Source organism: Pelodiscus sinensis, chromosome 2, assembly GCF_052426305.1.
Source record: "Pelodiscus sinensis isolate ZL-2025 chromosome 2, ASM5242630v1, whole genome shotgun sequence".
In the NCBI taxonomy this organism is placed as follows: Eukaryota; Metazoa; Chordata; order Testudines; family Trionychidae; genus Pelodiscus; species Pelodiscus sinensis.
In genome coordinates this window covers 208311506-208335551 of record NC_143053.1, presented here as the reverse complement: position 1 = coordinate 208335551, position 24046 = coordinate 208311506, and the positions used below count along the sequence as shown (strand labels likewise).

General features: G+C 45.6%; 1 long non-coding RNA gene across 1 annotated transcript in view; it reads left to right on the top strand.

Moving 5' to 3' along the window:
• The first annotated feature begins 2837 nt into the window (after positions 1-2837).
• LOC112543694 (uncharacterized) overlaps positions 2838-24046 on the top strand; it is a 46813-nt gene continuing 25604 nt past the window's right edge. The window contains exons 1-2 of the long non-coding RNA XR_012902025.2: positions 2838-2940; positions 22174-22362. This is a non-coding gene — a long non-coding RNA (uncharacterized LOC112543694). The remainder of the gene's footprint in view (positions 2941-22173; positions 22363-24046) is intronic.

Sequence of the window (24046 nt, the reverse complement as noted above, 5' to 3'; positions counted from 1 at the left end):
TATCCATATCCTGGCCTCCCTGAAGACCTGCAGAGAAGCTGTTCTTTGGGCTCTCCAAAGTGGCAGCTATGCTTGGACATTCTGAGTATGGTCTATGGATCAAGAGAAAGATTGTCAAGTTTGTATGTTTGGGTCACCAGACCCAGTATCATAGCACTTTGTGATGCAGCGGTAGCAAACTTTAAGCACAGAATGCAATGGAAATCAAACCATCATCTGTATTTTTATTATAAAATTATAATATCACAGGCAAACAAACAAACAATACTTCTCTCACACCAGCTATGAAAACCCAGTATATTTGCCACTCTGACTTCTAGTTCTTGAAAATATACACTTGTAGCTTAAGAACTATATACTCTGATTGCCTGATCCTCTCTGAATTTTCCACTTTAGCATCATCCATATATATATGTATAGATACCTTTCCCAGAATGCTTTTCTGATAGACACTTTAAATTAGGGAGAGGCAAGCACTTACAGTCCTAAGATAGCCATTTTATATCTGTTTGTTGTTGACTATACCATCCTTCCAGATAGTAGGATCTTTCATACTCTCTTCTTGTGGTTTCTATGTATTTTGTGTCTGACGACATATGGTTATTCTCAGCTTGATGAAATGTCTCTAGATATGTGCTGTAGATAGTTGGAGGCATTGAATGGAGGAAATCTTGCTAGTTAATTTTCTTTTCCTAATATTCATTTACCGGTGTGGGCTGAAGTTTGGGAGCTTTTGGTTGCTGGCAAAACAGGAAACAGTCTCTGGTATGGTTCTCTTTAGCACTGAAAACAAAGAAGTATTTCGGGATCTAAAGAGTCAGATCTGAAACCAAGGAATCTGAGAGGATTTGCATTAAAGGCTTCAGCATTGGCTTCTCTCTCTTCTTCATATAGAATGCTCTGCCACTTTCCTTGCTCTGATTTGATGGGTTCATTTTTTAATGATTTTTAATGCTGATGTGTGGTCTTTATTATGTCATTATATTATTCAGTATTTCCCAAATGTCTTCTGCTGACAATCTCTATAGATGCAGAGAGAGAAAGATAATGGAACTATATATTTTTATGAAAAGCAGAAGCTGAATAAAGATTTTAAGATTTTGACTATGACAACTGGGAGGATATTGGACAGAAAGCAGAATCACCTTTAAATACTTCAAATTGTGAGATACCCTCTCATCGGTCTCAATATTCATCCTGGAAAGTGAAGTCTCAACTTTCTGAAATGCACCTTCAATGTCACATGCCCTTAGCTGTTCTTTAAATAGGAAAAAGTGAGTCAGATTCAGACAATTGTGTTATTGAACAAAAGAAGATTTTAGCACCCAAGTAGGTTGCTGGCTTTCAGCTGTATACTATAATTTTGAATCTGGGTTTCAAACACTGACTATAAATATTGCTGCACATTGTATCCTACCTTGCAATCTTAGCAGAGAATAATTACACTGTATATGAAATTGGCCCTCTATAACTACTGATGAGTAAAATCACAGTATGGATGAATTTGGCCCAGCACTTTTTAGTATAGAGAGCTGAGATGCCAATAATCATATAATGAACTGAAGGAAAATATTCAGCCATTCTGCAACTATTTCTAAATATTCTAGGCAGGCTAATCAGTTAAAAACCATACAAATAAATCTGGGATGGTAGTCTATGGAGACAAGTTGTCCTTAGACCTTTTTGGACCCAAGCATGCTGCACTATCCCATGGTGATACAAAGTGGAGGATCACAAGGAACAATCAGTCATGAAGTATCCACAGGAGCCATGGTGAATTTGCTGTTCCTCTCATTCAATTCCATCTGTTATGATAGATCCCGGGTCTATTTTGCTTGAATCTCATTTGTCCATTATCTCTGCAAAAATCACTGAAAACCCCAAAACATTGTCTTTGCTCTTTACTGCTCCTAAGTATCCTTATAAAATACATGGTTTAAAATTTCTTTCTTGGGTTTGTTTTTTGATATTATTAAATCTCAGATACTTAATCCTCCCTTCCCCTTTCTCTTGGAGCATTTCAGCAATAATTGGAGCAATGGAAGCAGCAGCCTAGAACTTGAACTGCTTTTTTCCCTGGCTTTCATTTGAGGGAGCAAAAGGGAGTGTCACTTTCAGACTCTTTTTAACTGGCATCTTTCACAGCATAAATGATTTTCTAAAATAAATTAATTGGATCCTCCCTATAGCAATGCTAAGCCTGACAGAAGCTGGAAATGAAATAAGTGCTATGGTCAGCTGATTGCTAGTTAGAACATGCCACCCTTCCCTTCCTTGAACTATCTCATGCAATTGATGGTAGAGTCCTAGGTAAACTAGAATTTAGAGTACTGCTTCCCTTTAGATTAGTACAGTACTTCTTTAATGTAGGATTAATATCATTTTGCACGCCTAACTCATGCTATCTGGACAATCCAATTGCATCAGTGCTTGTAAGCTGAGGTTGTAGTGGGGGGAGTACAAAACCATCAGCAATCTGTTGACTCTGTTATAAAAATGTGACACTACTCTCAATGCTGTGATCAAAGGAAGTTGTTATCCTAAAACATTGTTTCTAACGGAGGCTTCTGAATTTCCCTAGAAATTCTATTAAAGTAGGAAACTTAAAGTGCAGAAGATGTTTGGCTTAGTGGCTAGGGCACTAACCTAGGGCTTGAGAGAAGTGGATTTAAGTCTCTCCTCTGCTTCAGGCTTCTTGTGCAGCTTTAGGTGAGTCCCTGCACCCAATTTTTGTGTTTGTAAAATGGGAATAATAGCACGTCCCAGCCTTACAGGGAAGTTGTGAGGATAAAAATAGCGCTGGGCTTGGCTATTTTGGGAGGAAGAGGAGGAGGAAGGGTAAATATAACTGCTAAGACTGATTTCCAGTGTCATGACAGTGCTCACCAAAAAAGAGCATTGCCACAGATTGAAACCAGAGGTATAGCAGTAGAAAAGTATGTAAGTAAAGATACTCCTTGCTTTCTTGAAATACTTGGTACCTGTTGCTTAAAATGAATGAGTTGATGGAAGCCATTTAAATCATACTGAAGTTGCTCTATCTTATTACAAAGGAGTGCGCATTTATAACTGGTTGAAACATTAACTTGGTCATCTGTTATGCCACCCTGTTTAGCTAAGTGTCATAAGCTTTTTGAATTCTAACTTGATGCTATTCCTTTTGATTGAAGAAGGTTTCACTAACTTTTACTAGCCAGGAATCTTATGGAAAGAATCAATATTTCAGTTTTTTTAAAAAACCCTAATTTTTTCAAGCATAGAAATGGACAGTAAGAAAAAGTAGATAATGTACATATGAGATTTTATTGCATAGTCCAAAAAAACCAAACTCTGCCCACTGACTTTCTCTTTCATTCAGCGTATAAGCTAGAAATCTTTCATTTCAACCACTCTATGTGATGTACATTTCGAATATGATTTACAAACTCTCAGACAGATGAGCCTCCAAGCATGAATATATTCCTATGTAAAATAGCTTGGAATATGGCTTGTATGACCAAAGGAAATGTTTCGTTTCATTTTGAGATTTATTTCTACTGATAATTCAAGTCTACTGTATCTGCTACATGATAGCAAACAAAATTCCAATTCATTTTAAAACTAATCATTTCATTCATGTATGAATATAAGAATAGCTGGCAAGGGGGGATCACAACCTTTTTGACATTTCCCTGTGAGGAAGAGATACAAGTTTAGCAAATACAATATGTCTAGAAGTACAGTATGCTCTCTAATTAGACTTTTAATAGGACTGTTCTGTCCAAGTAATTCTGAACAAACTACCTTCCCACGCTTTAATTGTTTACTACAAGTAAATCTATTATGTGCATAATCTTTAGTACCAGTTTAACATCTCTAGACATAATTGCACTACTACCAGAAAAGAGGAATTAGAGTTTCCAAATGAAAAACATGCAGAGAATGCAACTGTAAACCACATCAAGTGTTCTCCAGGAGCTGTGAAACTCAAAGGAGTCTAATAAAACTCACAACCTTCTTGCTCTTGGTCACTCCTGAATATTTCCTATATCTATTGAACCAGCTGATTCCCATTTATTAGTCAGCTTTCCATACGCTGTGTGTCTCATTTCACAAATGGTGACCTTTTCAGTTCATTACTGGCATGCGTATGTGATGGGATGTTCTCCCCATATTGGCCCCAAAAATGCTGAATTAAGCCAAATAGGCTCAATCAGCAAGCTAGGCTGCAAATGGGGGAAATAGAGGCAGTTAATTTTAGAGGCAAGCTCACCTGTGAGGGACAGACAGCGTTTCTACAAACCCAGGAGTCTGGCAACAGGGTAAGAGAAGAGGCAGCAGGGAACTAGGCCGCAGTTACTTCCTGGGAGAAAGGAAACGTGGTTGGGCCTGCAGAGCCAAAGTAGCCTATGGTTGCTCTTTGGAAGGCTGACGAAGCCGCAAAGGCAGCAGTGCCTAGGAAGGAACAGATGAGGGCTGCTCTTAAAGGGTCCTTGAGCTGGAACTTGGAATAGAGGGTAGGCCTAAATTCCTCTACCAGCCACTGAGGTAGGGACACCATAAGGAAGATTGCCTGAGACTGTGGTATGGAGGGTCTTGATACCCATGCTCCAAGGAGGGAGTATCTTGAGAACTGAATCATAAAGAGGAAGCTGTTGTTTCTGGAATAAGAGAGGTAGCTGTAGGGAAAGGAAGAGAGTGATACAATGTGCAGCCATATGAAGGGGTGTCCGCTGTGAAGTGCTAGTACCCAGAGTGGGCAGGAGGAGCTACCATCATTCAGTGAGGAGAGCACTCCATCACAGACTGCAGTAAGCCTACTGACAGCCCCACATTTGCAGCTATAGATGACTGGCTTGCAGGTGTAGGAAAGTACTTGCACCATAGCAACATTATTATAAGAGAGAAATAAATAAACTGGGTCAGTTGCTTAAGCAATTGTTTGGCAAACAAAACAATTTATTTCCCAGCAGGGGTTGCTAGCAGGCTGTTAGATTAGTGGATATAATTTTTAAGACCTTACAGTGTGGTTTAGAACAGCAATCCAAAAACAACCTGTCATAGGGCAGCCTTGCTTGGGGCCTTGGAACACCCTTTTGTGGCAGGCCTTGGCAAAACAAATGCACCTTCCTCAGTTTCCCATCTCAGGCAAACCAGTGAAAGTATGTGCAAGGTTTATCCTGTAGCTCATCAGTGTGATTTATCACCAGAACATAGTTGCATGGTTCAAAAAAATCCATAAGTCTCGTATCAGTTTCTCATCCCAGTGCAAGGAGTGAAAGGAATTAAGGCATCTTGTACCTGCTGCTGCACTTACCACACAATGGTGACTTCAGTCACATCCAGGCTCTTTGTCAGTCCTCTCCTGTCCTGGTGCCAGGACAGCAACTCCAGCCCTTTCATTATACTAGGGTGCCACTGTGCTCTTTCCAGCAGGAATCCACACTCTCTCTTTGCTGGGGAACATCCATAGCCTCCACCTCTCTCCTGGCCTCTTACAATTTCCTCTGGGTCTAGCTTAGTTTTGCCCTGGAAGGTCAGCAGGTGAGCCCCTCTGCTAGGCCCTTGCCTTTAACCCTCTTTGATCCTCCACTGCTTTTGGGTTTGGAGCTAGTAAGCAACTTCCTCTGCAGCTGCTGGTTCTCCTGCTGCTGCTGCTGCTGCTGCTGCTTCACTACTTTCTAACTTGTTTGGAGACATTGATCAGCATACCCTCTTGCTGCTCCCCAGCCTGCAGCCTTGTCCAGGAAGAAAAATATTGCTTCTAGGACATTCTCCAGTTCTCGTCTGACTCTGACTGAGCTAGACAGCTCTCATCTATCTCTTTCCTTGCTACTCCAGTCTGTTCTCTGACTCCCTGGAACTCCCTCTCACCAGTCTTTCCATGACCCTTTAGAGATACTTTTCTGGCCTCTTAACTAGCCAAATGGGAGCATTGCTGTTGGCAAAGGGGAACTGGGCTTACTCTATTTATAGGGAACAGTCACTTTTTGACATAGGTGCAGCACTATGGCGTTCTGTGCTTTAAATCCTCTTGTACCCTCAAGTGTTATGCTCCAAAACTAAATGAGAGACACTTCAGCAGAGGTTTGTTTCATGAGGCTGCATCGACAACCACATAATCATGGTGTTGAAAAGATTTATCCTCTGTATTTTCTGGCCTCTCCTCTCTCAAGATAGGTGAAGTAACAGGGTCCTGGTCTACACTAGGACTTTATTTAGAAATAATCCCCCCCCCCACAAGGTTGAATTTATAAGTAGTGCGTGCATGCTATCAAGCCCATTATTTTGAAACAACGGGTGGCAAAATTCGAAATACTCTTTTCAACAGGAGTAATGCTAATTCCAATATAGTTATTTTGAAAGAATGGTAGTGTGGATGCTCTGGTGCCGCTATTTTGAAATAACTACTCCCCAGAGTAATTCGAACTAATTACTCCGCAGTGCTTCTTGGGATTCTAAGTCCGAAGTAGCAAGTCCACATTAATGGAGACTGCTTTGGGTTAATTTTGAGGTTTTCCCGTAGTGTGGACACGCTAGTTTGAATTTGTTAAACTGGGAGTTATTAAATCAAATTTAGTAATTTTGAAATATTTTCCTAGTGTAGACATAGCCTGGGTGAAATTTCATCCATCAAAGTCTCATTTTCTTGTATTTGTGTCCTCAGCTGTTATGAAGTACAAACAAAAAGGCCTAAGGCTACGATGCTGTAAGGGCATCACGTAAGGGCATCGTGTATATACACACACACACTAACTCAATGAGAGATTGTTTGAATAAACATAGTGGCAGCATGATTTAGCATGAGAGCATGATTTAGTCACACTTCATACATACCCATAGGGTTCAGGTGGATTTGTACTTGGCACAGGGCCTCTGCTACAGCCCATACTACCATGGCTACACTAGTTCTTATATTTATGCTAGATTAATGAGAGCTGGTGTGACACTGTGTCCATGAGCCAGTAATCACACTTTATCTCATGTAGATGTAGCCTAAATGCCAATGGGAAAGCAGAGAACCAGAGCCAATGGGAGCCGCGAGGCTCCATGACTATGGGCCTGTTAGGACACAAAGCAGTGTAGGCATGTTAGCGGCTTTTCCAATGCAGGTTCATGGCCCACTTTGAGAATCACTGCTTTATAACATGGGGCTGAAGTCACTTGCAGGTTTAAACTAAAGTAATTGGTGCCTTCTCTGTAACATAAGGTCATTAAAACATCATTTGAGGATATCAATAACTCAGGTAGCGGTTATATTAGGGGTGGGCTATAATTTTTGGCAGGCGGCTACTCCAGGGTCAAGGGTTGCACTTTTCTATGGTGGAGGTGCGGGGTCTAGGATGGAGGCTGGGCACAGAAGGGTGCATGAGAAGGTACAGGGGTGCAGGAGACAGTATGAGGTCCAAGAGGGAGTTTGCGTAAAGGAGGGGGTTGTGACATGGGTCAGGGAATGGAGGAGTAGGGTTAGAGAGAGAGTATGGGTGCAGGAGAGGGTTTCTGGCCTGGGGGAGGGGCACTATAAGAGGGTGCAAAGTCTAGGAGAGAGCTGTGACCTGGGAGAAGAGGAAAAGGGGATACAGACTACAGAGGATGTGGGTGGTGACTTGGTGCAGGATCTGGGAGGGTATTTGGGTCTAGGAGAGGATTTTGGCTGTGGTGGAGGGGTGCAGGAGAGTGTATAGGGTCTGGAAGGGAGTTGTGACCTGGGGCAGGGAGGTGCAGAGGATTTGGATGGTTATTTGCGGGAGGGAGTTGGGATGTGGAAGGGTCTAGGGTTCCAGAGGCAGGCTCTGGCTGGTAGGAGCTTACCTAAGCCAGCAGCCCGGCAGCACCCCAAGGCAAGCTGGGCTCTCAGCTCTGGGAGGAGAAAGAGATTTGTGCTGCTCCCATCCCCCAAGTCAATCTCTTAGCTTCTATTGGCTGGTTGTTTCCAGCCAATAGGACCTGAAAGATTGGCTGGGGTCAGTTCCTATTGGCAGGTTGTTTCTTGCCAATAGGGGTACGTCTAAACTACATGCCTCCGTCGATGGAGGCATGTAGATTAGCCAGATCGGCAGAGGGAAATGAAGCCGTGATTAAAATAATCGCGGCTTCATTTAAATTTAAATGGCTGCCCCGCTCTGCCGATCAGCTGTTTGTCGGCAGATCGGGGCAGTCTGGACGCGACGCGCCGACAAAGAAGCCTTTCTTGATCGGCACAGGTAAACCTGGTTTCACGAGGCATACCTGTGCTGATCAAGAAAGGCTTCTTTGTCGGCGCGTCGCGTCCAGACTGCCCCGATCTGCCGACAAACAGCTGATCGGCAGAGCGGGGCAGCCATTTAAATTTAAATGAAGCCGCGATTATTTTAATCGCGGCTTCATTTCCCTCTGCCGATCTGGCTAATCTACATGCCTCCGTCGACGGAGGCATGTAGTTTAGACGTACCCTAGGAGTTGAGAATTGGGCTGGGTGTGGGGAGATTGCATGAAGCTTCCCCCACCCTTCAGAACAGAGAGTCGCATGGACTGCACTTTAAACTGTGCAGCTGCATGCCTGACAAGGTGGTCCATGGGCCAGATCTGGTGGCTTGGTGGGTTAGGTCCAGCCTCCAGGCTGTATTTTGCCCTGCCCTGGACTATATGGATATATCACAAGATAAGTGGTGAGGTTCTGTGGCCTACAATCGCCTGCAAAACTGGATTTCCATAGCTGGTTGGTTAAACTCCCCAGCGAAATAAACATGCTCACAGGAGACACGTCTACACAGCAGGACTAAAGCCGAAATAAGCTATGCAACTTGAGCTACATCAATTGCGTAGCTTATGTCAAAATAGCTTATTTCAGCTTTTCGTGCTGTCTTCACAGCAGGAAGTTGGAGAGAGCACTCTTCCTCCAATTTCCCTTAATCCTCATTAATGAGGGTTAAAGGAGTCAGAGTAATAAGACTTCCAACTTGATATTATTTTGACATTATGTCGAAATAACTGCTTGTAATGTAGATATGCACTGTGTTATTTCGAAACAATGTCAGTTGTTCTACAATAACACTGCTGTGTAGATGTCCCCAGAGTGAAGAGATAGTGAGTGACTGGGATAAGAGGAAGGAAAGCCACAAGCGGCTATCTTAATCTCATGATAGCTGAGAGGTCTGAAAAGGAAGCCTGGAGGGTGGAAGAGAGGGAAACAGTTAATGTGTGTGCAGTTTTACAGTTGGGAGCTTTACAGATTAAAAAATTGATTGCAAACCCTGTGGAAAAATGTAACGTCCTTTGTTTAGGTGGTTGATGCTTTTTATTGGTGCACAAAAGAAACTCCAACCTAGCTCATCAAAGTGACTATTTCCTTGGAATATTGATGAGTGTATGCAGGCTGAATATGTTGGGTTCTGGAAGAGGGATGAGAAGTAGTTTATCCTCCATGCTCCTTATCAGATCTCAATGGTAATCAATATGCTATTAAATTTTAAAATACTTGCTATTTTTATTACAGCACACTCAGTTTCGCTACATTATCTCTCAGACTAAAGTGTCAATAGCTCTGGATTTCTACTTCACTTGTTCCGTGGTCTTGTTTTGGGTATTTAAAAATAACATTTCAATCATTTTTAACTTTGTGAGTCATGTTTGCCACCAAGCACTTACTAAACTCAAGAAGGGCTTTTGGTTTGTTTTTTTTAACCTGGTTTAGAGCACATGTATCTGTAGCTGAAGTAGGCACAGCAGCTGATCATCATATATATAGTAGCCCAATGTCTGTGAGTCTGTAACACTGAAATGATGGCTGTTCCCCCCGGGGGGATGGAAGGGGGCTGTTGCCTGAAATGCTGGCTGTTCTCTCTGGGCGGCCCATGCTGCATGGGGAGTGCGGGGCCTAAATGGCTGCTTGAGCCGCTTGCTTCCCCGCGGCGGCCCAGCTGAGCGGTGCAGAAGTCAGCCGAGTGCCACGGCAGGAGAGGAAGAGGGGCGGGGCGGTGACCTACATGGCCAAGGGGCAGGGCCTGGCCATGTATGTCACCACCCTGCCCCTCCTTGCCTCCCGCCATGGCGCTTGGCTGATTTCTGCACCGCTCAGCCAGGCCACCATGGGGGAGCCTAAATGGATGCTTGCTCCCCTGTGGCGGCCCGGATGAGCAGCGCAGAAATCAGCCGAGCGCCATGGCAGGAGGCAAAGGGGGGGCGGAGCAGTGATGTGCGGTGTGACAGTGGCTCCAGGCCCTGCCCCCTGGCCGTGAACATCACCACCCCGCCCCCCCTTCGCCTCCCGCAGTGGAGCTCGGCAGACTTCTGTGCTGCTCAGCCAGGCCGCCGTGTGGGAGCAAGTGGTGCAAGCGACCGTTTGGGCTCTGTGGTCCCCCAAGTGAGAGGCAGGAGTGGGAGGAGAAGAGAAAGAGAGAGACAGAGAGAGAGGCAGGAAGTGGAGGAGAGCTGAGAGCGAGGGGGGAGGGAGGCAGTAGTAGGAGGAGGAGAGAGAGAGAAAGAGATGGAGCAAGAGACCAAAGGCTCAGGAGAGAAGACCGATGTGGAGGAGAGACCTGAAAATCCCATCTTATGACGGGCTAATTGGCTAGTTCATAAGAGTTATTATACAAATCTAAAAAATGCCAAAATCAGAATGAGTGATTATTTTTTGTGGAAGTCCAGAATTATAAATAGCTCCAGTACTAGGTACCTAAGTTTAAGGGAACCGTGTGACAATGCAATATTATTCTCTGGGTCAGACTTCGAGAGAGGCTTCCAAGACTATATTCTAAGGTTCTTATCCAGTTCTAAGTAAGGCAAAATGTTCAATGGCTTAGAGCTGCATTAGTCCCCATTCCAAGTAATGTTGCTGCAGGCTGACCTCACTAATCAGGAGGATGGCCATAACAGTGAAGAAGGAGAGGTATGAAATTGCTGCTCAACATATGCGCGATAGGATTTCAGAGGCCCTAAATCCTAGAATTACTTTGCAATGTAATTTTAATATCTATATTCAACCATTCACTCAACATGGAAATAGAAGACCAATATGGCTGAGACCCAATAATACAATTGAAGGACAGTGTGCTGCACAAAAATAGGATCATTTTGACAAAGAGTTTGCCCTAGTGTCCTTTCTCTTACAAACAGCTCCATGTATCACCACAGAGCAGAAGACCATTTTAGTAAGGTCCCATCCAATAGAGAAGCTGTTTTCAAGAGAAATGGGTAAGGATGAAGGTGTGGAACATCTTAAGGGATTTTAAGGAGGAAAAAGGAAAAATCTTAGGGCTAGAGCAACAAAGAGATTTAGGTGTCTAAATTAAATGTTTAGGAACCATTGAAATCTTCAGAACCCCATTCAGCTGCTGCCAACTGTGGAAACATCTGAAGTCCTTAGGCACCAAGTTTGTGTTGATAAAGTAATACAAATTCCTTGCAGTACACACATGCAAAGCTATTCCGGAAGGAATTCTTCAAAATAGATTATTTTGAAATAGCTCGTCTAAACTATAGGGAAGCCTCAAAATTAGTCTGAGGCAGGCTCTCTTAATGTGGATGTGCTACCTTGATTTAGAGCCCCATGAGGCAGTGGAGAGTAATTACTATGAATGGCCCTGGGGAGGAGCTATTTTGAAATAGCAGCAGTGGAGCGTCTACAGTACTGCTATTCTGAAACAGCTATTTCGGAATAGGAGTTATTCCTCGTGGAATGAGGTTTACAGAAGTCGGAATAAGCCATTTTCTATTTCAAATTAATTTCAAAGTAACAGAATGTGTAGACGCTAGCATCATTATTTCGGAATAATGGCTGTGATTCCAAAATAACGCTGCTGTGAAGACGCACCCTAAGCTCCTTGGTGTTTAAGTTCTGGAGGGATTCTCAAACTAGGCAGTCCGCTTCCAATCTTGCCTGCTGGTCTTAGTCAGGAAAGCATTCTCTGAGCACATCAAGCTCTCACAAAAAAGTGGTTGTGGTCTACAATAGTGCAGTGGAAAATCTGGGAGAGCCCCCAGAAATGTAGATTGACTGACTTCATCCCTCATGTAGATAGTGGTAGATCAAAAGAAGAATTTTTCTATTGACCTACCTATCACCTCTTTGGGAGCTGGATCACCTATTCTGATGGAAGAACCTCTCCCCTGTGTGTTGGGCATGTCTACACTAAAGAGGAGCTGCTGAAGCAGAGCAGCTGTGCAATGTAACATATGAAGCCTAAAAATCCTTAGATCATAGAATTACAGGTTTGGAAGAGACCTCAGAGATCACTGATTCCAACCCCTTGCTAAAAGCAAGACCAATCCCAACTAAATCATCCCAGCCAGGGCTTTGTCAAGCCTGGACTTAGAAACCTCTAGGGATGGAGATTCCATCACCTCCCTAGGTAACCTATTCCAGTGCTTCACCACCCTCCTACTGAAATAGATTTTCCCATTATCGAAACTAGACCTCCCACAATACAACTTGAGACCATTGCTCCTGGTTCTGCCACCTCTCACCACTGAGAACAGTCTCTCTCCAACCTCTTTGGAACCCCCTTTCAGGTAGCTGAAAGCTGCTATCAAATCCCTCCTCATTCATCTCTTCTGTAGACTAAATAAGTCTTTCCCCTCAGTCTTTTCCCATAAGTCATGTGCTCCAGTCCCCTAATCATTTACGTTGACCTCCACTGGACTTTCTCAAAGGGATGTGGACACATTACTGTAATAGGTGGGAGGGAGCCCAGAACTGGACACAGTACTTCAGATGTGACCCCACCAGTCCCAAATAAAGGGGAATAATCACTTACCTAGATCTGCTGGCAATGCTCCTTCTAATGCACCCTAATATGCCTTTAGCCTTCTTGGTTACGAGGGCACATGGTTAACTCATGACTAACTCTTCCTATGCACTGTATAGAGAGCCTGGACATCTACAAATTAAGTAATGCAATGCAATGCCAATGAGTATTGCAATGCCAAAGTCCATTTGTGGATCTAGTCCATAGTGAACAATAAATAATAAACTGTTCAAGTGCTGGGAAGAGCATGAAGGTATTTCTAAGTGAGTGAACTCTAGAGGTGTTCAGATCCAAGGTTCTAGTTCAGTCCCATGTCCATTCAGTACCAGCACTTGTAGTTAGGACACACACAAGACAATGCATTTAAACATTTATTAGATTTGTTTGAGGAAAACCCACCTCTGCAAGATCCCGCTCTCTCTCCAGGATTGAATCTTTCTCTATTCTGTTTACTTCTGCCTGAGTCCCAGAAGTCCTGGGAGCTGTAATGCTGCTCTAATACATGAGCTGCCATGATGACAGCAGGGAGAAGAGTGGGAGCTGGGGAGTCAGAATATGACTGCCTAAGGAATGTGAAGTTCATTTGCAGGACCAGCCTTGCATGTGGGTACACCAAAGCCAGGATTTGGACCCATAAGAGCTCAGTTAAGCTTTGAGTACCAGGGTACTCAGGAGACACCTAAGCAAGGGAGTCAACTGACTTGCCAGTCCCATAGGCAAGGGGTGCGTGTGTGTATGTAGCTGACTTTGCACTCCTGGAAGGCGCAGGGCTGGAGGTAGGCAGCCCTCAACACTGCCCAGATCATGATGTGTCAGCACACATACCCCCTCATGATCTGGAGCATGCTGTGTCAGCACCCGCCTTGCAGCCCTCAGTGCCGAGCAGCGCATGCCGTGTCAGGCTCCCTTCCCTGCCCCGCAGCCCTCAGCACCACCCAGAGCATGCCGTGCCAGCCCTCCCCAAGCCCTCGGTGCCGCAAGGAGAGTGCAGTGTCAGCACAACCCCCCAGCCCTCAGCTGTGTCTGGAGGGAACCACATGATGATTTCAATGGCCCAGGGCTCTGGACACCGCTGCTGCTGCAGTAGCAGCATCAGTGTCTGGGAGCCCCAGGCCCTTTTGGATTGCCAGGCCCTGGGGCAACTGCCCTTGGTGTCCTCCCCCATCCCCTCATCAACAGGCCTAATTCAGCAAAGCCATATAATCATGTGCTTAACTTCAGGCTCCCAAATAAGCCAATCTCTATTCAGCAAAGCACTTAAGCATGTGTTTATGTCTCATTGATGTTAGTGGGACGTAAGCACATAATTAAAGCTAAACATGTGCTTAAAGAGTTTTGCTGAATTGAGGTCTTAGGAAGTTTATTTTCTCCTGTAAGACATACAGATATCATTCCATTTCATTCCATTCACACATATTCTTATATTTTGTTGTCAGGAAACATGTAGGGGTAGCTCCTTAGCTGATAAGTTCATTCCCATAGCTCCATCTAGCCCCTAATCTTTCTAGGTTTAACAAAAAGCAGAGACATTTTAGTGATGCTCAGTTAATTTGGGGTTTATGGGAGAAGAAAAACAATTGAGGGAAAAATTATTACTGGTTCACTGCACATAGAGCAATCTTTGCATTTGTAATGACATCCTTAATAGTGCTGTACATGAAAAACTACTTAATGATTTGTGTAGTTCAGTTAACCTTTTAGCACTAAAGATTGCCCCTTTCCAGTTTTCATTTAAGAATAGGATCATTATTTCTCTGTTCTCTTGATTTTTCATCTGCACTTGATTTTTCTCCTCCACCCAGCCCCAACTCCCCACTCATCTAACAAACATTGCTCTTGTATCATGAAAACCCAAAGCACCTTAATGCCTCTATGACTCATGTAATATGATATCAGATACTAGGGGTAAGTCTAAACTACAGGCTTTTGTCAACAGAGGCTTTGTCGACAGATACTGTCGATAAAGCCTCTGTCGACAAAGAATGTCTAGACTGCATTATGTGGATCGAAAAATTGATCTGCTTTGTCGACAAAGAGCGTCCAGACTGGCAGACACTTTGTCGACAAAAGAAGGCACCTGGAAGAGTTTCTGGCAGGTCACAGGGGCAGCCTTAAAGTCCAGGCACTGCTGCATGCTCTTTGCAGAGACACATGCTTAAAGGGATCCTCCTGGACAGCCGTTGCTCTGCTCCTGATTCTGGCTTGCCTACCTCCTAGAGGGAAAGCAAAGCTGTTGCAATTTTTGCTCTGGTTGCCCTGCTTCCTCGGACACCACAGCAGTTTATTTTCAGGTTTGGTTTTTTGCTTTGCACTGTGTTTTTGTCCATGGAGCCTGAGCTGCCCCTGGGCAGGCGATGGCCCCATACTGTGATGGTAGAAGTTCTGCTGCATCTTCATGAGAGCATCCTGACGTTTGCGGCAGAGCTGGATTCAGAGCCCAGCTTTGAGCCTCTCACTCAGGCTGCAGCCCTACTCCCCTTGCCTCCAAACTTATTCCTGGAGAAGCGAATTTGGAGGCTGGACACCAATTCGGACTGGTGGGACCGGCTTGTTATGAAGCAGTGGGATGTTATGAACCAGTGGCTCCAAAACTTCCGGATGCAGAAATCCACCTTCCAGGAGCTCTGTGCCTGGCTTGCCCCTGCCCTGCAATGCCAGGACACCCGCTTGCGGGCCACCATCCCCCTGGAGAAGTGCGTCGCTATTGCTCTGTGGAAAATGGCCATTCCTGACAGCTACCGCTCCATGGGACATCAGTTCGGCATGAGGCAGTCTACTATTGGGGCCGTCTTGATGGAGGTAAGTCACTGTCAGGGGACAGTCCATGGGTGTGGAGGCAGGTGGACAAGGGGAATGGTGAGGGCTGGGCACAGGTAATAGGGGATGGGATGGGAGTGGTAGAAGCCTGCCTGGCCTCACCCTGAGGTAGTCAGGCCGGGCACACGATGCTCGCATATTCTGGAACTCATACCTGTACACCAGGCTGCAGGCTGATGCATTTTTCTTGGAGAGGAACTATGCGGTCGGGGATGTGTAGATGCCTACGTGCATCATGGCTGACGCAGAGTACCCCCTTATGCCCTGGCTCATGAAGCCCTATACTGACCACCTGGATGCAAGCAGGGAACTCTTTAACTTCCACCTGAATTGGGCTCGCTTCCAGGTGGAGTGCACCTCTGGCAGTCTGAAGGGCAGATTTAAATTCCTGTTCACTCGGCTGGACATGGGGGAACACAACATCCCTGATGTGGTTGCAGCATGCTGTGTGCTGCACAACCTAGTGGAGAGGAAAGGGGAGGCCTCCCTCCCTGCATGGGGGACACGGGCTGATGTGGACAGGAGGCACTTTGAGCAGCCCCGGACAGCTGCCATCCGGCAAACCCACCAGCTGGGCTTGCACATCTGAGATGCCCTGAGGGAGCAATTCTCCCAAGGAGGCCGATGATTTTCCCCAGGGCCTTCCAAATGTGGGATTGCCCCATGCACCCGGTGCCTTCCTCCCCAGAACCTCTCCTGGCCCCACATTCACACATTGTACTCATTCATTACACACTGAGAACAGAGACAGGTGTTGGTGAAAAAATGTTTACAGTTTATTTCACTGTTGGTTTTTTGAAAACTAAAATACTCTTTTGTTCAGAAAAATAAAGTGTTTCTAAATAAAGTAAAGTGCTTCCTTCAGTGACTCTCACAGGTGGGAAGGGGGAATGTCAACCTGGTAGGGGGGGAGGGAGGCTCAGGGCTGAGGGTGCTGCCTTGATGAGGAGCCCCTAGCACTTTGGCTGCAGAAGCCTTCTCGCACATGGCCGCGCAGGCGGGCTGGATCAGTAGGGGGCTGGGCAGGAAGTGGGGCAGTACCTGGGTCTGGGATGGCAGGGGTTGCGGGAGCAGGGACTGGAGGAGGAAAGGGGCTCGGGGTGCGGGAGGCTGGCTGAGCAGGAGGAGCAGAACCAGGCACAGGACTGGGGAAGGCCATGGCCTCCCGGATAGCAGCACAAAAATCAGTGCGTTGCTGGGAAAATTCCTCCAGCAAGCGCCTGCGCCACTCTGCCTTTGCCTCCATCCTCCTGTATCCTGTAAATGTGTCCTGTATCCCTTGCGGGACCGAGATGTGCTGGTGCACCAGGTCCAAGTACGTGCACCAGTGCTGATGGGTTCCCTGCAGCCATCTGGGTGGTGGGGCAGGTGTGGCGCCCCCGTCCTGGTCAGCTGGTCCAGCTGTGGCGGACAAGAGGGAAAAGTCGTCAGTCATGCATGCTCACACTTTCCCTGAGAAGGCATGCCCTCCTTCTTCTCAGCAGTCAGTGCCAGTCCTAGGATCAGAGGATGGTCATGTGCATCTCAGTAAGTCCCTGGAGCTCAGAAGGTGTGCAGGCCACCATGCTGCCCCTCCCTCCCCCAACACACACCCCATGGCCGAGCAGCACAGACAAGTGCCAGGCCACAGTTGGGCTTACCACAGATTGCTGAGAGGCCTGAAGCTTTCTGGCAATCCCAGCGTCCCCAACCCATGGCTGCACCTGGTATCACTGCCTGCAGGAGCAGGTGGTGCCTAATAGCCATGTGGGTGCAGGGGTAGGATGGCCCTCCCTGAGGGCGGCCAGGGGTGTGCCCTTCCCCTCAGGCTGTGATCAGCATGACATGTCACAGCATGGCACCATCCACTTTGCTCCTGCCTGCCCTGCCCTGTGTGTGTTGGATCCTCACAGCACTCACCTGACGTTCCCTACCTGGGGTCTGAAGTTGTCTGGGAGGCCTCCTGAGTGTGGGCGTCTGGCTCCTAGGTACTCCTGGTGCTGTCTTCCTCCTCCTCCTCCTCCTCCTGCTCTTGGAGCTCCTGGTCATCTGCCTGGAGTTGTGGCCACTGCTGCACAGGAGTCTCTAAGCCAGACTCCACAAGCCTCTCGGGAGGCAGGGGTTCCCCTGCCCCCAGGATCCGGTCCAGGTCCTTGCAGTAAGCACAGTAGTGTGCTGTTTCCCCAGAGCAGGAGCTGCGCTCACAGGCCCTGACGTATCCCTGCCACAGCTCCTTCACCTTGGCTCTGACCTGGGGTACGGTGCGGGGGCGGTGGCCCTGCCTTGCCAGGCCATCAGCCATTCTGCTGTAAATGACCGTGTTCCTGCGCCTGGTCTGTGGGAGCTGAGGAGCCTTCTCCTCAGACCACAGCTCCAAGAGGGCTTTGATCTCAGGCCCAGACCAGGAGGGTGCCTGGTGTTTGGTGCCCCTGGCTTCCTGGGGGGATGTGTCCCTGGAAGGCCCAGGGGTATTTGGAGGGGGGGGGCTTGTCCCTGGGACATGGCTCCGAGTTTCCTGACCTGACAGAGCTACGTGGTCTCAGGGTCCTGGCTGTAGCTGGCTTGCTACCAGAATGGTAATTCTGGGTGCCTGTGCCTTTTAAAGATGGCTGCAGGCAGGAACAATAGAGTTGAAAGCTGTGGCAGGAGTGTCCACCAAGGCTTCTTCCTGGAGGCCTTTATTGTCAACATAAATTCTCCCCTGCATCCACACTTACCGTTTGTCAACATAACTCTATCCACAAAGGTGTTATTCCTCATAGAATGAGGATTACCACCGTCGACAAAACTGCCGCGTTCTGTCGACTTACTGTCAACATATCGCGGCGGCAGTGTAGACACAGGTGTAGTTTTGTCGACAAAAGGCTACTTTTGTTGACAAAACCCTGTAGTCTAGACACACCCTAGGACATCACATTATCATGAGGAACTAGAAACTGTGAAAAGTACTTGTGATTAAATGGATTCCAAAAGTGATTGTTAAATCTGCTGGTGGTTGGCAGTTTGCTGCAGTAGCTTGAACTATATAGGTACACTTGCATGTCATGTTTACTATTATTTGTTCAGTGCTGAATTAATAAGATGTTCAGAACATTTGTGCAAATATGCTAGCATCTTTGATTTACTTATGTAGTTATATGTTTCCTTAATTGCATCTAATCACCTTGCTTAGAATAGCATTTAAATTTGTTAGATTGATGGTTTTCTAATTTTAATAGATAAAAGCAAATTATTTTAGGTGGATTTCTACAAACCATTTTCTCAGAGCTATTGAAAGAAATGCAACTACAGTTTACTGAAAAGTTATTTTATCATGTCATAGGTAGCAAAATAATAGGGTATATAATAAGCACAACTTTTATATATAAAAGTAAAGCCTTTTGAAGGTCCAATCCCCTTCTAGTCAAGTCAGTGGCAAAAATCCCATTGATTTCTGTGGAAATAGCATTACACCATAAGAGAACACATAGAGTACACTGGCAGCGTCTTGTGCAAGAACAGCTGTTCTTGCGCAAAAACTTGCCTGCTGTCTACACTGCACACGTGTTCTTGCACAAGTAAATTTACAGTACAGTGTCAGAAAACAGGGCTTCTTCCGGAAGAATTATTCCTCTCCCCATGAGGAATAAGCCTTCTTGTGCAAGAGCTCTTCCACAAGAGGGCAGTGTAGACAGGCAACATGAATTTCTTGCGCAAGAAGCCCCTATGGTTAAAATGGCCATCAGAGCTTTCTTGCGCAATAGCGCGTCCACACTGAAAAAGCACATGGCAGTGTAGACGCTCTCTTGTGGAAGATTTTTTGCACAAGAACTCTTCCGCAAAAGAGTTCTTGTGCAAGAAGCTGCCAGTGTAGACGTAGCCAGATTGTGTACGCCACGGGCACATCTACACTATACAATTTAGTGGATATAACATAGACCTGCTAGACTGAACTCAAAGTGCTCCCCTGTTGGCACTGGTACTCCTACTTCTCACAAGGAGTAAGGGAACCTGATGGAAGTGTTTGCTCCCTTTGTCCTCCCCCTGTGTGGATGGCATGGAAATGCGGTGTAAGATACGTTGACATTGATTTACATAACTGGAGTTGCGTATCTAGTGTAGACCAGGGCTACGGGTTCTATCCTGCAAAATGCTGACTATCTCATGTACAGCATTCAGTGCCTTCAACCTCCATTTAAGTTAATGGGCACAGGCATTATTATTTGCTTACATAGGATGAATTCAGTGAAGCAGGATCAGATTCTTGTATAGCATTCCCATAAATAAGATGCAACAGAATTGCTCCTTACAAAAGTAAAAGTGCCCAGTTTAACAGTGTATTCTTAGAAATAATCATTTCTATGGAGACTCCTCTTTGACTATTTAATACTGCACTTTTGAAATTTCTGACCATTGCTCCCATTGGTGTCTTTCTGGTACAATTAATTAAACATGGACTTGAGTCCAAAGCTGCTAGAGTAGCTTCAAAGTGGAGACAAGCTCTATAGACAGCAGCTAGAGTATTGGATTTGGCTTGGGGTTCACAAAGACAATTATTTTCTTTGAAGAGAGGGCGCTTTTCCATTTTCATACCAGGAATTAATGAACTACAGAGAAAACAACACTTTATTTACTGATTATTAGTGATGGGAAAACAAAGTCCAACTATTAAGCATCTGGTCAGATATAGTAAATGGTAGTAGCAAGAACAAATGATAATGCCATATATTAAGACTGCTAATATTAATTTCGATTGAGTAGCGTTGTGGTATTCTAATAAATATGCATATTAAAATATATGCATAGATCTTTGTGAGCTCAAGTTTCACCTACATGTGTGTATCCTCCACTAAATCACAGATCCAGATCAGAATAGTTGCATCTCTAAGGGTACGTCTACACTAGCCCCCTAGTTCGAACTAAGGAGGCTAATGAGGGCGACCGAAATTGCAAATTAAGTGCAGGATTTAAACATCCCGCGCTTCATTAGCATGTTCCCGGGCGGTCGCCATTTTGGAAACTGACTAGCCCAGAATAACTGCCTGTGTCTACACACGGCAGTGAAACGGGAGTTCAAAGTAAACCCTTAACTCGAATTAGCTGTTTCTCCTCGTGGAATGAGGTTGCTGCAACCCCAGGCCAAAGAGGCCCTACAAAAATATCCAGACTTTTGGCAGTCCAGAGATCTTTTTTGTGGGGTGCCCCTTTGCCAGGGACCCTGTCTCCAGCCTCTAAAGCCCCCTTCTTAACCTGGTCCTGTACACATCACAACATCACCATCACAAGTTGTGTTAATTGGTATCCTTGCTAGCTGTGTCAGCTGAAAAGAGAAGAACAACATGACATTAAAGGGCATGTCTACATTAGGAAATTATTTCAAAATAAATTATTTTGAAATAGTAACTCCTGAAATAACTATTTCAAAATAGCATGTCCACACTATAGGGAAGCCTTGAAATTAGTCTGAGGTAGGCTTCCCTATAATGTGGATGTGCTACCTTGACTTAGAGCACTGGGGAGTAATTACTTTGAATAACTCTGGGGAGTAGTTATTTCGAAATAGCAGCAGTGGCAAGTCCATACTACTGCTATTTAGAAATAACTATTTTGAAATAAGCATCATTCCTTGTGGAAAGCAGGAGTTATTATTTGGAAATAATCAGCCCCTTATTACAAAATATATAGTAGCCCAATGTCTGAGAGTCTATAACGCTGAAATGCTGACTGTTCCCTCTGGGCAACGCTGTTGCCTGAAATGCTGGCTGTTCCCTCTGGGTGGCGCTGTTGCTGAAATGCTGGCTGTCCCTCTGGGCGGCGCTGTTGCTGAAATGCTGGCTGTTCCCTCTGGGTGGCACTGTTGCCTTAGTCACGTCCTTTGCCTTCCTCTGTGGCACTCGACTGACTTCTGCACTGCTCAGCCGGGCCGCTGCGGGGGAGCAAGAGGCACAAGCGGCTGTTTGGGCCCCATGCTTCCCATGCAGCACACTCCCCCGCGGCGGCCTGGCCGAGTGATGCAGAAGTCAGCTAAGCGCCACGGCAGGAGGCGAAGGGGGCAGGGCGGTGTCGTGCGGCGTGACAGTGGCTCCAGGCCGTTTGGGCTCTGCAGTCCCCCAAGTGAGAGGCAGGAGGGGAGAAGAGAAAGAAAGAGACAGAGAGAGAGACAGGAGGCAGAGGAGAGCTGAAAGGGGTGGGGAGGCAGTAGAAGGAGGAGAGAGAGAGACAGAGAGAGAAAGAGAGACAGAGCGAGAGACCGGAGGCTCAGGAGAGAAGACCGACGTGGAGGAGAGACCTGAACATCCTGTCTTATGACGGGCTAATTGGCTAGTTACAAAATAATGGGCTTGGTAGTGTGGACATTCCATTTGTTGTTTTGAAATAAGGGAGGTTATTTCAAAATAACTTCCTAGTGTTGATCAGAGTAAAGTGAGCGACAGTATCTTCTGAGCCCTAGAAGGGTCCCTTAGATCAAGATTGAAGCATAGACTGGGGAAGCTTATCCTGAGCCATCCAAACTGCACACATTTTGTAGACTGAGCAAATGCCATTCTTCAAGATGTCAGTGGAACATTGCTCATGAGAACAACATTCCTCTTTTTTTTTTAAAAAAAAAAAAAAGGGAAAGCCTCCAATAACTAATAAGGGGTAATACAGTTTGGAATTCTAACCGCGCACTACTTTTGTTTGCATATTTCAGAGTTGTCAGTAATAGCAGCTATTCACAAACAGAACAAGAATCATGTGCATGGGTAAAACAAGGCCTGCATCATAGACTGCCAATGGAAATACACACCACTCAGGCAACTACAGAAAAAATGTACAGATTTCTTGCACTATGGAAATAAGAGAATTATCAGTTGGGAGATGGAAAAAGTCCCTGCCAAAAGTACTAGTTCTGAATAATTATGTGTTTAATATAATTAATCATGTTTATTAGTGTAGTGCCTAAGCCTGAGCCTAGAATGGATTAGGGACTGTAGACACACAGGGTAGAAGGCACTTCCTCCCTGGAATTGTTTACAAGCTACTCAGGGAGGAAAGAAAGACAGAACACATAAACCGAGTGCACAATGTGATGGTGTCAAATGGTATAATAATTCCCTGGTTTTTTAAATATATTTTATTGGTGGGTTTAGTTAGGCTGGATTGGCTAAATGGAAAGAAAAGGGCTGAGAGGATAGATGTAGACCTTGATGTGAGGAGCCCTTCTCTAGGGCTGAGGGGGATAGATGTAAAGCTGACCTGAAGAGACAGGGTTGGAGCAAACAGTCAATAGCCCAGGGCAACGAGATTCCAGTCAGAACTGTAGAAGACGCGCTATACGTCTGGAGGTTCCGGTTGCTTCTGCTCCTACTGGTTGGAGTATGTGACTTCTGGCCCTTAGCTGCACTTGTCCAACAGAGCCATATAGGGACAGGGTGTGGGGAGGTGTCTCCTACACAGTTCTGGGTGATGGGGCCACAACTGGGCCCCATTTTACCTGCCCCTCGCCCAGTGCAGTAGGATATGCTTTGACTATTTATAGTGTGGTAGGATTCAGGCCCCCACCTCAGCCCCATAGCACAAAGTCCTGTACTGAACACTACCGAAGAGAGAGTTTCTGCCCCAGAGGACTCTCAAGCTGTGTGTCTGACAGGATACAACAGATGGAAGAAACAAGCTGGGTGAGAAAGGGAATTCATAAAACAGTTAGCAAAAGTCCCAGTGCTGCCACTTGCATATTCCAATGCCAGATGGGAGTGAGGCATAGCTATTGCAACAGAAGATATTCATCTTGGGATTCATGTAAGTGCTGCAGCTGGGATTTGCTCCCTTCACTTCTCCCATCTGCCCACTCCCATAAAAAAACCCAATGCAGTATGCCAGGCCCCATGAGGGTTCATTGTCCTGCACTTCCATTGTTCAAGCAAACCTGTATCACATAGTTATGCATTTTATTTCAGCTCTTATGACTCTTAAATAAATATGATGGACGGAAAGTAGGACAAGCTTTTGTTATGCTGCATTAGTAAGTAATAATAATATCAAGCATTAAGGCAGGCAGCACTACTATTCAGTTCCCCAAGGGGATTTTTTTTCCTCTACTATAATTTGAAGAGGAGAAGACTGTGATTTCTCTCAAGTGCAGGTTGCAGAGCTGCAAATGTTTTAGCAAATGTTATTTTTGGAAGTTAGTATGAGGGTGATAATATAATTAGTAACGGTGGGAAATGCCATCATTGACAGACAAAAATGAGAAGCCCTCCCATCTGGCAGGGGAAGGAGTCTGCTGGGGAAAGCCTTGTGCTATGTGATCTTGTCAATCAAGTTGTGTCACCCAAGATCTCAAATACCTCATAAGATGAAAAATGATACACATGTGTGGCAGAGTGACTGCCCTTCTAATTGTGGTCGGGACATGTCCTCATGGGGACACCCAGGAAAGCTAAACCAGATTAACTAAAGGTTTGAATTTAAGGCAGATTAAACTGGGGGAGGGGGAAGAGCACTGTTGGGAATAATTCTTGGACACACTGGGTGCAGGTGAAAACAAGCAGAGGATTTATTGAACACACAGCGCTGGTGGAGTG